This window comes from Thamnophis sirtalis, unplaced genomic scaffold (genome assembly GCF_051295495.1).
Source record: "Thamnophis sirtalis isolate CommonGarterSnake01/CBP01778 unplaced genomic scaffold, rThaSir2_p1.2 scaffold_8, whole genome shotgun sequence".
NCBI classification, from domain to species: Eukaryota; Metazoa; Chordata; class Lepidosauria; order Squamata; family Natricidae; genus Thamnophis; species Thamnophis sirtalis.
In genome coordinates, this window is record NW_028261388.1 from 41,261,962 (window position 1) to 41,275,994 (window position 14,033).

The window sequence follows — 14,033 nt, forward strand, 5'->3', positions numbered from 1 at the left end:
GATACAACTGTGTATCATCCGCGTATTGGTGGTATTTAGTCCTGTGCCGACGTATGATCTCACCCAGCGGCTTCATGTAGATGTTAAATAGGAGGGGGGACAGGACCGAATCCTGCGGCACCTCATACTTGAGGGGTCTGGGGGTCGATCTCTGCCCTCCGACCAACACCGACTGCGACCTGTCCGAGAGGTAGGAGGAGAACCGAACCACCCACAACCGTCGCAGAAGTATACCATGGTCGATGGTATCAAAGGCCGCTGAGAAGTCAAGAAGTACCAAGATAGAGGAGTGACCCCTATTCCTGGCTCACCAGAGATCATTGATCAGCGCAACCAAAGCAGTTTCCATGCTGTAGCCAGGCCTGAAACCGGACTGAAAGCGATCCAGATAATTGGTTTCATCCAAGGACCATCGGAGTTGAAAGGCCACCACTTTCTCAACAACCTTCCCAACAAAGGGGAGGTTGGAGACTGGACAATAGTTACTCAAAATGCTTGGATCCAGAGAAGGTTTCTTCAGAAGGGGTCTCACCACCTCATCCTTTAGGAGGAGTGGAAAGGATCCCTCCAGGAGAGAGGTGTTAACTATCATCTGGATCCAGCCGCATGTCACCTCCCTGCTGGTCGAGACCAGCCAGGAGGGGCACGGGTCCAGTATACAAGTGGAGGCACTCACCACTCCCATGGCCTTGTCCACTTCCTCAGGAGCGACAAGTTGAAACTCGCTCCATAAACTCCGCTCAAGACCTTCCCCTGGTACCTCGGCTGGCACCGTGCAATTGGAGTTCAGGTCTGTCGCGAGTGGTCGCGCGAGTGATTGCGGGTGCACCTCGATTCACCCGCATAACACCTATCCTCCGCGAGCTGCGCTGGCTACCTGTTGATCTCCGGATGCGCTTCAAGGTGTTATTAATCACCCATAAAGCCCTACATGGCAGTGGATCTGGATACTTGAGAGACCGCCTTCTGCCAATTACTTCCCTGCGACCTATAAGATCCCATAGACTAGGCCTCCTCCGCATTCCATCGGCCAGCCAGTGTCGGCTGGCAACTACAAGGAGGAGGGCCTTCTCAGCAGTAGCCCCGACCCTTTGGAACGAGCTCCCCGTGGAGATTCGTACCCTCTCCACCGTCCAAGCCTTCCGCATAGCCTTGAAGAACTGGCTCGCCCGTCAGGCCTGGGGATAGGATAGTTACCCCGCCCGAATGATGAATGTATGTTGGTTATTATTTTACTATATGTTGTTATCTTAATGTTTGTATTCCCCCCCTTCCCGGTTTTGTGTGAGCCGCCCTGAGTCCCCTCAGGGAAAAGGGCGGCCTACAAATGCTAATAAACCACTAAACCACTAAACCACTGTCTGAATCCGAGCGACTTTATCCATTAGAAACTGAACAAATTCCTCAGATCTACCTTGCAAAGGGTCATCCACGTCCCTCCCTTTCAAGAGGGAGCGGGTTATTCTAAACAAGGCAGCTGGGCGCGATTCAGCGGATGCAATAAGAGCGGCAAAATGCGCACATTTCGCCACCTGTATTGCCACGAGATAGGCTCTGATATAGGCTCTAGGCTCTCATCAGTTCTCGGTCCGACTCAGATTTACTGGCCCTCCTCTAGACATCTCTTTTGGCGCTTCACCTCCCGGAGTTCCTTGATAAACCAAGGGCCCTCCTGGATCCACTACCTCGGAGAGGCCGTAAAGGCGCAATCCGGTTTAGAGCCCCTGCCACCGCTGTATTCCAAGCAGCGACTAAAGACTTCACTGGACTATGGACGAGAGTGTCAGGAATTTCTCCAAGCGCTGTCTGAAATCCCGTAGGGTCCATCAGGTGCCTGGGGTGGAACCACCTAATCGGTTCCTCCTCCCTACAGTGGGGGATTGGTCTCCGAAAGTCAAGCCTTAGTAGGAAGTGATCAGACCATGACAAGGGCAAGATCTTAATACTCCTCAATTCTAGGGGTTCTGTATACATTCTTTTAATACTTAAATTTCTTCATGAAATGTTGCTGCACCTAACTGAAAGTGCAAATACTTCATGATTAAAACTCCACACAGATTGGGTAGAGGTAATTTGAAGAAACTATACCTAGTGCATTTTCTTTACCCATACTAATCTTTTTGTACGCTGAGATAAATATTAAGACACCAATGTCAACTTTCGGATGTCTTTGGCTGATGCATTGCTTATTTTCACTTCATTTCTTCCTTGCCACTCTTGGAGGGTGGGGGAGGGAGTTAGAAAGGACTGGAATGTGGTGCCTTACCACACTAGACAAAATATCAACCAGATGAAGTATGAGAACCAAGATCATGGCAACGAACATCTGCTAAGACTGAGGGGGAAGCTACTACTGGACTGATTCGTTTATGTGACCCAGGACAACTGAGCGGAAGTTTCTTCTCTTTTTATTACTCTGAAGTGTGGGAAACATTCAGAGCTAGCTTCACCTTTCTAACTGCTAATAAGATGTACTCAATAAAGGTATTTTAAGCCAGAATGGAGCTTCTAAGTCCTGATTCAATTGGGTTCATTGCTCGGAACAATGACAACCAACCTCTTAAGTTGGTGACTGTGACTTTGGTAATGTCTTCCATTTTAATATGATATGTAGTAACTGATATTCACTAGATCTACAAGTGAGCTTTAAAAGCCTACCTTATTCAATTGATCTTTAATTGAGCTATTCAGCCAGCATCACTGACTAAAATATTATATGGTCTTTGGGTTTAACTGCTGCTTGATTAATTAATTATTATTTATTTTCTGTCTGTTTCATGGCATTTTCTGATATTAATTTTATGAATATATATGGTTTCAGAGGACTTATCCATAAAATAGCCATGTGTGCTGTATCCCAAATACAGAAAATCAAAAAGAGCACCTTAGAAATTATTTATGAAAAAAAGAACTTTTCCTTTTCCTTCTAGAGATGAACTGATTAGTCTTTAAGGTTTTCAAAATTCATCATGGCAGCATGTTATATGATACAGATGCAGCATCACTGTGATGCTGTACATATTTCACATATTGTATAGTAATTTTTATTTTATAAAATATAACACATATCCTTATTTGTACTAAGTGATTGCAATAAACTCCAATATGCCACCATTAGAATCATCTGCCATAGAAAGCTGTCATTCATTATTTTGTCAGACCATTTGGTAAGCTACCTTCAAAATACTTGTTTCCCATCTGCTAGTTTCTTGCAGACATGCTGTTGATAAATCACACCTGTCTAAGTAAAAAGATAGTATTTCCTGTGCAAAATTCCAGGTTAGATGAAATTACATCTTGGGGTGGGAAAATATTTACTGTGTGTTTCAAACATTGAAATATTTTTATATATAGTTCCTGGGGCTATGGGGAAAGAAAATCTGTACTCATATACAACCGGACTACTGTTTTGCATTTTGAAAAATAGGGGAATGGAGATACATTATACACCTCAACAATGAGTATGTGCCTGGGTACACACAGAGTAAGTATATGCTTGGAGAGAATTTGTGCTTCTTCTGTAGATGAAAAAGAAAGCATTTGCAAAGAACAGTTTTTGCAATTGAATGACTAAAGAAAAAGAATTAGTCTAGGAGGGAATGTTAATATATAGGCATTGTTTACAGTTGGAGATTATGAATCAGTAAATGAATTACTACTGCCAGCATAAGGGCAGTCAAAACTATTTCCACAGTGTAGTAAAGGTCTACAAATTAATATTAAAAAATTATGGTGGGTCATTCTAATAATCTCTGGAGTTTTCACTTATTTTTATTTGCATACTTACAAGAGTCTGCAAGAACTATATTGTTTACAAGCAAAATATTATGACAGTATTAGTTCCTCCACCTATGTACAGAGTATGTAACATTTAGCTAATGGGATAATCTGTATAATCTGTATTATTAGGGATTTATAACTTATTATATTCCAGTTTCATATTTAACTTTGAACACTGGTTGTAAGTAGGTGTAAAATTAGTGATCAACTTCTAGTTCAACCTTCTCCAATCTGATTCTTTCAAGATGTATAAGTTCTTATTTTCTGTAGTCAGCATGGCCAAGTGAGTTCTAATCAATACTCTTGCAAAATTGAGAAAGGTTACTGTAGACCAAACCTCTCAGTAGGGCAATCTTTATATTTTATTTATTCATTTATTATATTTATTTGCTGCCCAGTGCCCAACTCACCATAAAGTGGGTTGCTTACAATGTTAAAAAGAATAAAATACAAAAACATATAATAAAACAAAACACTATAAAAATACCAATTTTCAATTTTAATTAAAAGATGGAGAGGGAGGGATTAGAATGAATATGGGGAGAGGAAGGATCTTAATGTATCAACCACCAGATACTTCCCATTGGAGCCAGAGATGGATCACACCTGTCTGGGATAGTGCCACCCCATCCAGAACTAAAAATGTCAAAGTCCCAGATCTTGAAGCTTCATGCACCCAAAAGCACTGGGTCTTGCTAGGGTTCAGCTGAAATCTGTTTTCTCCTATGCCTCTCTCAACAAAGATAATCAAGTGCTGTCCCTGTCACATGTGGTCCAGATAGTCAATTTCATCCAGCACCCTCTGACACTTCCAGGCAATCACCTTTTCCACCACACTCCCTAGAGCAGATGAGAAACAGGCAGGTGGATTAAGTGATTTTTTTAAAAGTTGGGACAAACCCAGACCTCCTTAAAAGGACTGGAAATGTCCCTTTCTGCAGTGATGAATTAATCACTGCCTGAACAGCTACCTGCTAGAAACAGAATTTGTAAAATAAACAATCACTTTTCCAAATGTTTAAACTCAAGGACAGATCAAGTCTTCACATATTTTTTCTATAAATGGAAAGAGAAACAAATAAGGATCCAAAGGTTATATATATATTCACTTATTTTGTGTGTGTATGAGGGGTTATTTTTATATTTTAAATTATTGTTAACAGTTTAGTTTTATTTTCCCTTCTCTTCTCATATGTGATGTACCCGTGGTTTGCCCATGAGGCCAATTTTGAGAAAAGACACGGACACGAGCTTTCTCGGGATGAGGCGACCCAGATTGGGGTCTGGGAGCCCCTTTTATGGAGATAGGACAAAGGCAGGAGGAGCAATCAGCATGTGATTTAAGACAGCCTGTCAAACTACAATTGCTAATCTACTGCTCAGGGAAGTTCTGTCTATATATGTTCAAATCCTGGGCGTTGTTGGGTAAGGCACATCTAGAGTGAACTATCAGGATATTATGTCTTTTAGGAGTTTGTTTTTTCCTGTGTGGTTCAGCGTGGTGTGCATGCCCTGTTATGCACTGGGCCATGGGTGACCGCCACACCTACACAAGGAGTTATATGACAACATCTCCTACTTTTTTCTTTTTTGTCAAAAAGACTTTTCCTCTTCGTCTGCCTCTTCATCTGACAGGGCTGTCAACAGTGCTTTTTGTTGCTGCAAAATAATTCGACCGGGAGTTTAAAAAAGAATAAAAAAGGGGGGAGTCAATCCATGATCTCAGAAATGGTGTTTTACACCCCCAAAGGAGGAGGGGGCCTTGAAAGTCCAGGCAAGACCCGGCATTGAAACCCAGCAGAAGGTCCAGGTGGGCATCGTCCCCCTTGACAGCCCCGCCATCGAGGTAAGCCAAGGAGGCCATCCGTCTTCCGTCCTGGCTCAGGGATAGACTCGGGGGCCCGGGTAAGGATCCCCGCCAAACCAGAAGTCAGGCGCCTGCGGGGTCTCCAGCAGTCAGAGAGCACACGGAGGGCCGGTTGCGGGCGGGAGGCTCTGCCCGTCGGCCAGCCGGCAGTAGTGGCTGTCATGTCTGGGGGCCGGGTCATAGGGCAGCGCCAGGGTGTCGAGGAAGGCGGCGGGCCCAGCACCCTCGGCCGCGATCTGGTGCAGGTTGTCCTGCTGCGGGGAGAGCAGGCAGGGCGGCGCGGAGGCCGTGTAGAGGCAGTGCAAGCAGAGCAAGGCATGCAAGTGGCGAGGGCGGCCGGGGCAGGAGGCGGCCTCAGAGGCATCAGCGGCATCGGGGGCATCCTGGGGCTCCTTGGGCTGCTCGTCGAAGCAGGCAATGTGTGGAGGGTGCCCTAGAGGACCTTCAGCAGCCCCTGTATGCCTGGGTGGTCGTGCAGAGGGATGCAGGCACCGGCGCGGAGCACGAAGACGCCCATGCTGAAGCGTGCCATCTCGCAGCTGTTCGTGTAGCTGACGGGCAGCTTTTCCGGGGGTATGGGAAGCGGGCAATCTGCCGCTTGAGAGATTGCAATGGAGAATTTGACAATATCCTGAAGCTCCTGCAGGTGCGCAGTCTGAGCCTTCGAGAAGCCCGAGCCCATACTCACGATTCGGGAGGGTGCTCTGTTTGCTGACGGCCAGCCCTGGATGCGAGACTTTGCCCAGTCAGGAGTGAGTGAAGGGCGGGCGACACAGGTAATCATGTCGGGGTCACCAAATGTGATGTACCCATGGTTCGCCCATGAGGTCAATGTTGAGAAAAGACATGGACACGAGCTTTCTCGGGATGAGGCGACCCAGATTGGGGTCTGGGAGCCCCTTTTATTGAGATGGGACAAAGGCAGGAGGAGCAATCAGCATGTGATTTAAGACAGCCTGTCAAACTACAATTGCTAATCTACTGCTCAGGGAAGTTCTGTATATAATATGGTCAAATCCTGGGCGTCGTTGGGTAAGGCACATCTAGAGTGAACTATCAGGATGTTATGTCTTTTAGGAGTTTGTTTTTTCCTGTGTGGTTCAGTGTGGCTGCGCATGCTCTGTTATGCACTGGGCCATGGGTGACCGCCACACCTACACAAGGAGTTATATGACAACACTCATAATGCTATGTGAGTGTGGGAAAGAATATTTCATGAATGGTATATAAAATAAAATGTATTTTAAAGGCTCAACAGGGAAAGCCAGATAAGACTGGTAAATCTGACACCATTCAACCAGTGGATAGACAAAGGGTCAATCTCATCAGAATTTTCATCATGTGCATTCAAATGGCTACCAATGGGCTCAGAAATAATGTCATTCAAGCACAGCTCCCAAAGAAGACACATTAGCACAGCACAATTGTTGTTTCCAACATTTGTTATTGCTTCTAGGAAAAGATGCATATAACTTCATAGCAAAATAAATACTTCCTTTCCTCGGTTTAGCAATATAAATATTGCTGAATATTGTAATGTGTGTAAGGGAACACATAGACAGCTTGTTCTTTCTGCCTACATTCCAAACATACACAAATTCACTTCAAAATGTGTATTGGCTGGTATAATGTGATCATTATACCAGCCAATACTCAGCACGAATAAAATTAAAATAGATTACAGGTTTCACAATTTCTAAATAAGTTTATTGAAAGGCACCAGGTATTCAGCTGGTTCAGACCAGTTTGCCTGAACTCCTAGCAGTGAACTGCAGGTGGGCCTGTCCATCCACATGGCTCCAAAATGTAATCTCATTTTTGATCCCATGCGCATACGTGCACACCTCATTTGTGAGCAAAGCACATGTGCGGAAGGCTGCACACATGCATTGAAAGCACGTTTGCACACTCACATTTGCGAACTGGTGGTAAATCTATGTGAATCCCATTGTGAAAGGACTCCAGTAGGTTTTCCAGAAAACAGTAAATTAATGCTATTACCTCAAATATTTATTTCTTGGGCAGTGAGCCTGAAAGAACTCACAACTCATTTATAATTATATAATAATGTGCTACACTAGCAATAATTAGGAATAAAATTGTGAAAGGTAGCAGAATTGAAATCCCAATTGGTCAAACCATTAGGCACTATCAGAAAAAAGCCTAAAAGTATCCACAATACTTTTGATGCATAGATAAGTTAAAAACAAGACTATTAACGAATACCTTCAAAGTGTGACAAAAAGCCAAAATTGAACAGTGGTAAAACCATCAGAGCCTCCAGTGCCTGGGCCATGCCTGTGATAAGATACATTGATGAAATCATTAATTGGACTCAAGCTGACCTGGCAGTTTGGACAAAACACCCCCCCCCCCACCAAGCTAGTGATCATTCACAATGCATTACATCCCTGTAGTGATATTGATAGGTTAAACCTGCCTACAGAAATGGAGGGAGACATTTACTTCAGGTTATGTAAAAGACAGCCAAGAACAAGCTTTGATGAAAGTTAAAAATTAGAACAAAACAAAACATGAATTATCAAAATGAAGTAAAAGCATGAATAGTATGCTGGCAAGGAAAAGCAGTACAGAGTCAATCTGTACAAAAGATTAAGGGGAAAGTGGATAAAAATAAAAACTGGCAATGACTTACAACTGGCATACTAAAAAAGAAGCTGAAGGCTTGATTTTGGCTGCTTAACAGCAAGCTATTCTAACTAATGCAATGAAAGCCAGAAGTGCAAAATAAGCCTTAGAAATCTATTTCTAGAGATATATATGTATTTTGCAAGTGATTAATATTTTAGCTATGGAAGATTTTTATGGTCATAAAACTGTATGTACTGAACATAATTTCAGTATTATTTTAAATTTTGATTTTATTAAATCACTTTGTACATATCCACCAGTAGTGTTTAGTTCTCACAATATTATTGTATCAAGTGTTAGAAATGTTTTGGCTCTAAATGATCCAAAAAAGCTGACAGTATTCCATACAGCAGTGTGTTCCAAGATAATCTGGGACTTCTTTGGCTGAAAAAGTAGTTTGGGTGCCATCTAGGTTGTTGTCCTTGTTCAGGTTTCAAACTCACATGTACACAGTTGCTTTATGAAAATAACAATTTACTCAAAGCTTAGTGCTTAACTGACATGCAGGAAAAGGAATGTCAATCAAAACAGTGTCTGAAAGAGATACTTGCTTGGGAAGTTTTGCTTTAAGCTGGAACACTATCAAGGGGTTCTTTTAAAAAAACCCAATAAAGATTGACCCAGATTTAAAGAAATCACAAAACCACTGAATTCTGGAAAACTTTTTTTTTTACATCTTCCTATAAGGAACAATTAGTATATTGTACTACTATTTAATTACTATATTTCCTTTTTGCCCGTATTGGCAAACCTATGGCATGCGTGGGACAGGTGGCATGCAGAGCATTTCTGAGGGCATGCGAGGCATTGCCCTGTCAGCTCCAGCGCGCATGCAAGCACTGGCCAGCTGATTTTCAGCCTTGATTTTCGGCCATTTTTCACCTTCCTGAGGTTTCCCTGAAACCTTCAGAGGGGGAAAAACTGCCCAGCGTGGAAACCAGAACTTCAGGAATGGACTTACAGTTTGCGTGTTGGGCTATTTTTCATCTTCCGGAAGGTTCAGGGAAGCCTGGAGGGGAAAAAACAGTCCAACAGGCAACCTGGAAATCTGTTTTCGAACTTACGGTTTGTGTGTTGGGCCATTTTTTGCCCTCCCCAAGTTTCTAGAAAGCCTCCGGAGCATGGGGAGGATGAAAAATGGACCTACTGGCCCACCAGAAGTCAGAAATGGATTGTTTTTGGCCTCCTGAGGGCCTATGGGCAGTGGGGAGGCTGTTTTTGCTCTCCCGAGACTCCAAGAAAGCTTTGCATGTATGCTTGGGGCAGTGGGGGAGTCATACATGTCTGTGCAGATGGCACAGTGAGGGGAAGCATTAAATTATGGGCATGGGCATGCAAGCGCATTCAATGGCATGCGAGTGTGAGTGATAGTGCACATGCATGTGCTTTTGGCACACGGGGCGAAAAAGGTTCACCATCACTGCTCTACACTATAGTAGTGTATAGAATAATTATTCTATTATTAAATATTTACTATTTACTATTATATACTATACTATAATATTATAAAGCAATATTTTCTTCTTACAAATCCTGTTCCACCTTCTGATTTAATTCCTCTCTGGGATTTCTTTTGCTTTTATATTCTGTTAATGGCCACTATGTAGAGTACTTGCACTGTTCCATGTTGTCCTTTGCTGTGCCTCTTCTTTTTTCTCTTGACTATCCAGTTCCTTTGAAGGAAAAATCACCTTTTATTTGGCTGCAGAGCTTCTGAAACATGCATCTCTTCTCACACCTATTTCAAAGTTTCAGCTTTATAATCAAATCTGCTGTAGTGATGAAAAGACTCTAATACAGGATGCATGAGAAAAACACAGCACGGTTGCCTACAATTTTTCTAAGCAGTCTCACCTTCCATAAGTGCACAGAAAAGAAGTCAAAATCCAGTTCAAAGAACCAAATCAGGTTTGTTAGCCAGTCTTAAGGTCAGAGTTTCAGGCCTTTTTTATATATGAACAGGAGATGACAATTGTTTCCAATGAAGAAACACCCAGCTGGATTGCCTCTTAAATCATGATGCAGTCAGATGTTTTCAAATAAGGTAAGTTATTCCTTGCTTGTTAAGGAACCTCATTGAACATATTTGCTCTCCTCTCTGCTCCACTAACCTAATACAAGGTCCTGGAGCCCATACCTCATTATCTGACTGGTTCAGCTGTTCTGATGGAGCCTATGTTTTATCAACTTCAGGATTCCTGGCTTAGTATCTCCTGCAGTTGAAATTCTATTATGGAGCAGCTTTTATAGAGTCAGAATTTGAGTTTAAAGCTGACATCATTGTCTCTGCCAATTAAAAAAAAATTAATATTACCTGCAGGGGATGGTAAGAAAAGTAACCAATCATATTCAGATCAATAGAACTTTATAAGAGAGAGTAAGAGTTAACAGCAGTTTTGAAAGAGAATGGAATAAGTACCCTTCTGAAGAGACCAACCCTATAGTGGTGGTGTATATCACCTTGATGTTTGGACCTCTCAAAATATCATGGCTTCCAGCACCTTGGCCGTAAGCTCCTGGATTTTTGCCGTAATCCTATTCCTTTCAGTACACAGTATGAGAGATAAGAAAATATCCCAGTAGCCTTCAATATCTGGAGCAGAGGTGGTATTCAGCAGGTTCTGACCAGTTCTGGAGAACCGGTAGCAGAAATTTTGAATAGTTCAGAGAACTGGTAAACACCACCTCTGACTGGCTCGTATCCTTCCTCTGCCGCATCAACCAAGCCTTGCCACGCCCACCACGCCACGCCCACAGAACCAGTAGTAAAAGAAATCTGAATCACACCACTGATCTGGAGTAGCCAGAGTCCCTTGCTTATATGTGTGTGTGTGTGTGTGTGTGTGTGTGTGTGTGTGTGTGTGTGTGTTTTTTATTTGTGCTGATAAATAAATAAAGGGAGACTAGTATAGATCTATTTCAAGCTATTTAGCTCTCATCAGCTAGCCATTCCCTTACTGGGATTCGAACCTGTGCTGTATTGCATCTTAGGCAAACGTCTTAGCCATCAAGCCACAGGTCTCCTCCTTATCAGCTGAAGCCAGGGAAGAAGGTATATATTAGTGTCACAACCCCTGGTAAGTCCCAATTATGGGAGGAAGCTAATTGCTTCCAACATCTGTCAATCGGCTCGTCACAAGAGTCCATCACGACAGAAACCCAATATTTTTACTGTTGCCTTTTGTTATATTTGTGTTTTTTATTTGTGCTGATAAATAAATAAAGGGAGACTAGTATAGATCTATTTCAAGCTATTTAGCTCTCATCAGCTAGCCATACCCTTACTGGGATTTGAACCTGTGCTGTATTGCATCTTAGGCCTGAAGCTTGATGGCTAAGACGTTTGCCTAAGATGCAATACAGCACAAGTTCGAATCCCAGTAAGGGTATGGCTAGCTGATGAGAGCTAAATAGCTTGAAATAGATCTATATTAGTCTCCCTTTATTTATTTATCAGCACATATATAGTGTGTGTGTGTGTGTGTGTGTGTGTGTGTATAGTGTGTGTGTGTATGTGTGTGTGTATGTGTAGGATGCAGTATCAACAGAATGTAGATAATACAAACTTTATAGCACTAAAGTAGGCAGTATATTATATGTTGTCAACCTCTTATTGCACTTTGTGAAGGCTGAAATATTTTGATGAAAGCGACCTGACTGAGACTGAAACCATATAGAATTGTTGTTTGTATGTTGTGGTTCTCAATTTTTTACCAGTGTTATCTATGAATGAACAAGTACTATCCATGAAGAAATTGGTTTATGATTTAGAGTCTTCTGGATTTACATTCTCTTGCATGAAAAGCAGGTAGACCACGGCTAAAGAGGCTTCTGTCCAACTTTTATTGATGTGTCAATTGCAGCATTAGATGATAGAAGGAGATATATTAACTCATGATGTCATTATCTCCCAACTGGATTACTGCATTGCACTTTATGTAGGACTGCTTTTAAAATCTACTCAGAAACTGCAATTGATCCAAAACATAGCCAGCCAGATATTGGCTTGTTCCTGGTACTGTGACCAAAACCACAGAATTGTCAGGCTCTGCATTGAATGCCAATTGGTTTCCTTGTACAACATTTGAATGGATACTTTTAATGGGAATGACACTATCTCCTGCTGTTTTTTACTCTGGAAGATAATCTTTATTTTTTAAGCACTAGTTTTGTAATGCTGCTGTTGTTTTTATATTTCTATTGTGGACATTTGAACTTTAGTTATATACTTTGTAAACTACTGAAAATCATTGGATTATAGCAAGTAAAGGAATCAGTCTAGTATGTACATGACATGAAAAGTATACGAAAGCACCCCGGACTAAAGCATACAACTTTTATCATGTTTTCCTAAACACACAGTTTTGACTTTCCCTATCATAACCCTATATCTATTCACACCCATATTTATTTCTATTCTCTGGGAATAATAAGATACTTTTGCTTGCTATTGATTGTTCCATCATAACAGGCAAAAGGGTGAGTGTAGTGTTTGTAAGCTTCTTTTTCAAAGTACCGGTAACACCCTGAGGTATTCCTGACTGTGCCAGTGTGTCAATGTCTTTGGCCTTGAAAGGTTGCCTTTGTGAAGGACTATTCTTGTTCACCCTTTGAAGTCAGAAGCTACCACTTCAAGGTACTTGTGAAAACCTGAAGCAATGTCTCCTGATTAATCTCTTCAGCCATTGCTATTCTTATGGCATATGTATGAAACAAGACAATATTCATTTGAAAGTCATTCTCCTGTAATTTTCCTTCATTAAGAGAGTGGATATCAATGCGGCCTTTTTCTAACCAGAGGCTCAAAGCAAGTCATGTTCAACTGAGCATGTACGGATATAGTTAGTGTGGCAAGTTGAAGTGAATATTTAGTCATCAAAAGGAGGTCAATCAAGAAAAAGACATTATTGTAAGGTATTTATTAATTACCAAATTAAAATTTTGGCTTTAATCAAAATTTCTTCTCCAGGATCACAGACCTGTATCATTTTTTTATTTTCTACTTCCAGTTTTGTTACAATGGAAATCTAGAAATAATTTAAAGTCAAATAGATTTTGAAGGTCTAATGCTTTTTTAAAAAGTTTTTATTGTTATTTTTTAATTTTTTATATTTATGTGATATTCCCTCAATATTATTTACATATATTGAAAAGAATAGATGCCTAAAACAATGGTAAATTGAAATTATTTATTTTTATTCATATTTTAATCTGTTATTTGTATACATCATTCAAAATGGTAAACATATTTAATACTCCTTCCTCCTCTTATATTTCCCACAGCGTTGTGAAGTAAGTTGGGCTGAAAGAAAATGACTGAGCAAAACTTACTAAGATGGCTTTCGTATGTTTGGGATGGACTAGAAGTTGCAGACTCTGGTTCCTAAACTACTAGAGCAAAAAGACCGATCCATAAAAAGAAAACATATACCATTTGTATATTACTAAAGTAATACAAGAAAAAGGAAGCATACTTCAGTTATTTTTAAACAGATTATAAATTTAGTTGTTATGTATCTTGCCTTAGCTAAGATTCAGCTGCTTATCATCATGAAGAGTACTGGGGGAGAAGAATTTCATCAAGACAAAGAAACTGTCAGAGTGTTATAATGGAATAGCAATAGCAATAAACTTATACACCAATTCACTGTGCTTTAAAGCTCTCTCAAAGCAGTTTTTACAGAGTCAGCATATTGCTCCCAACAGTCTGGGTCCTCAATTTATCGACTTCAGA

The 14,033-nt window shown here is 41.3% G+C and overlaps 1 pseudogene; it reads right to left on the reverse strand.

Annotated features, from left to right (window-relative positions):
- Positions 1-5,661: 5,661 nt before the first annotated feature.
- Positions 5,662-6,329, reverse strand: LOC148044378 (2-aminoethanethiol dioxygenase-like; annotated as a pseudogene).
- Positions 6,330-14,033: the final 7,704 nt, after the last annotated feature.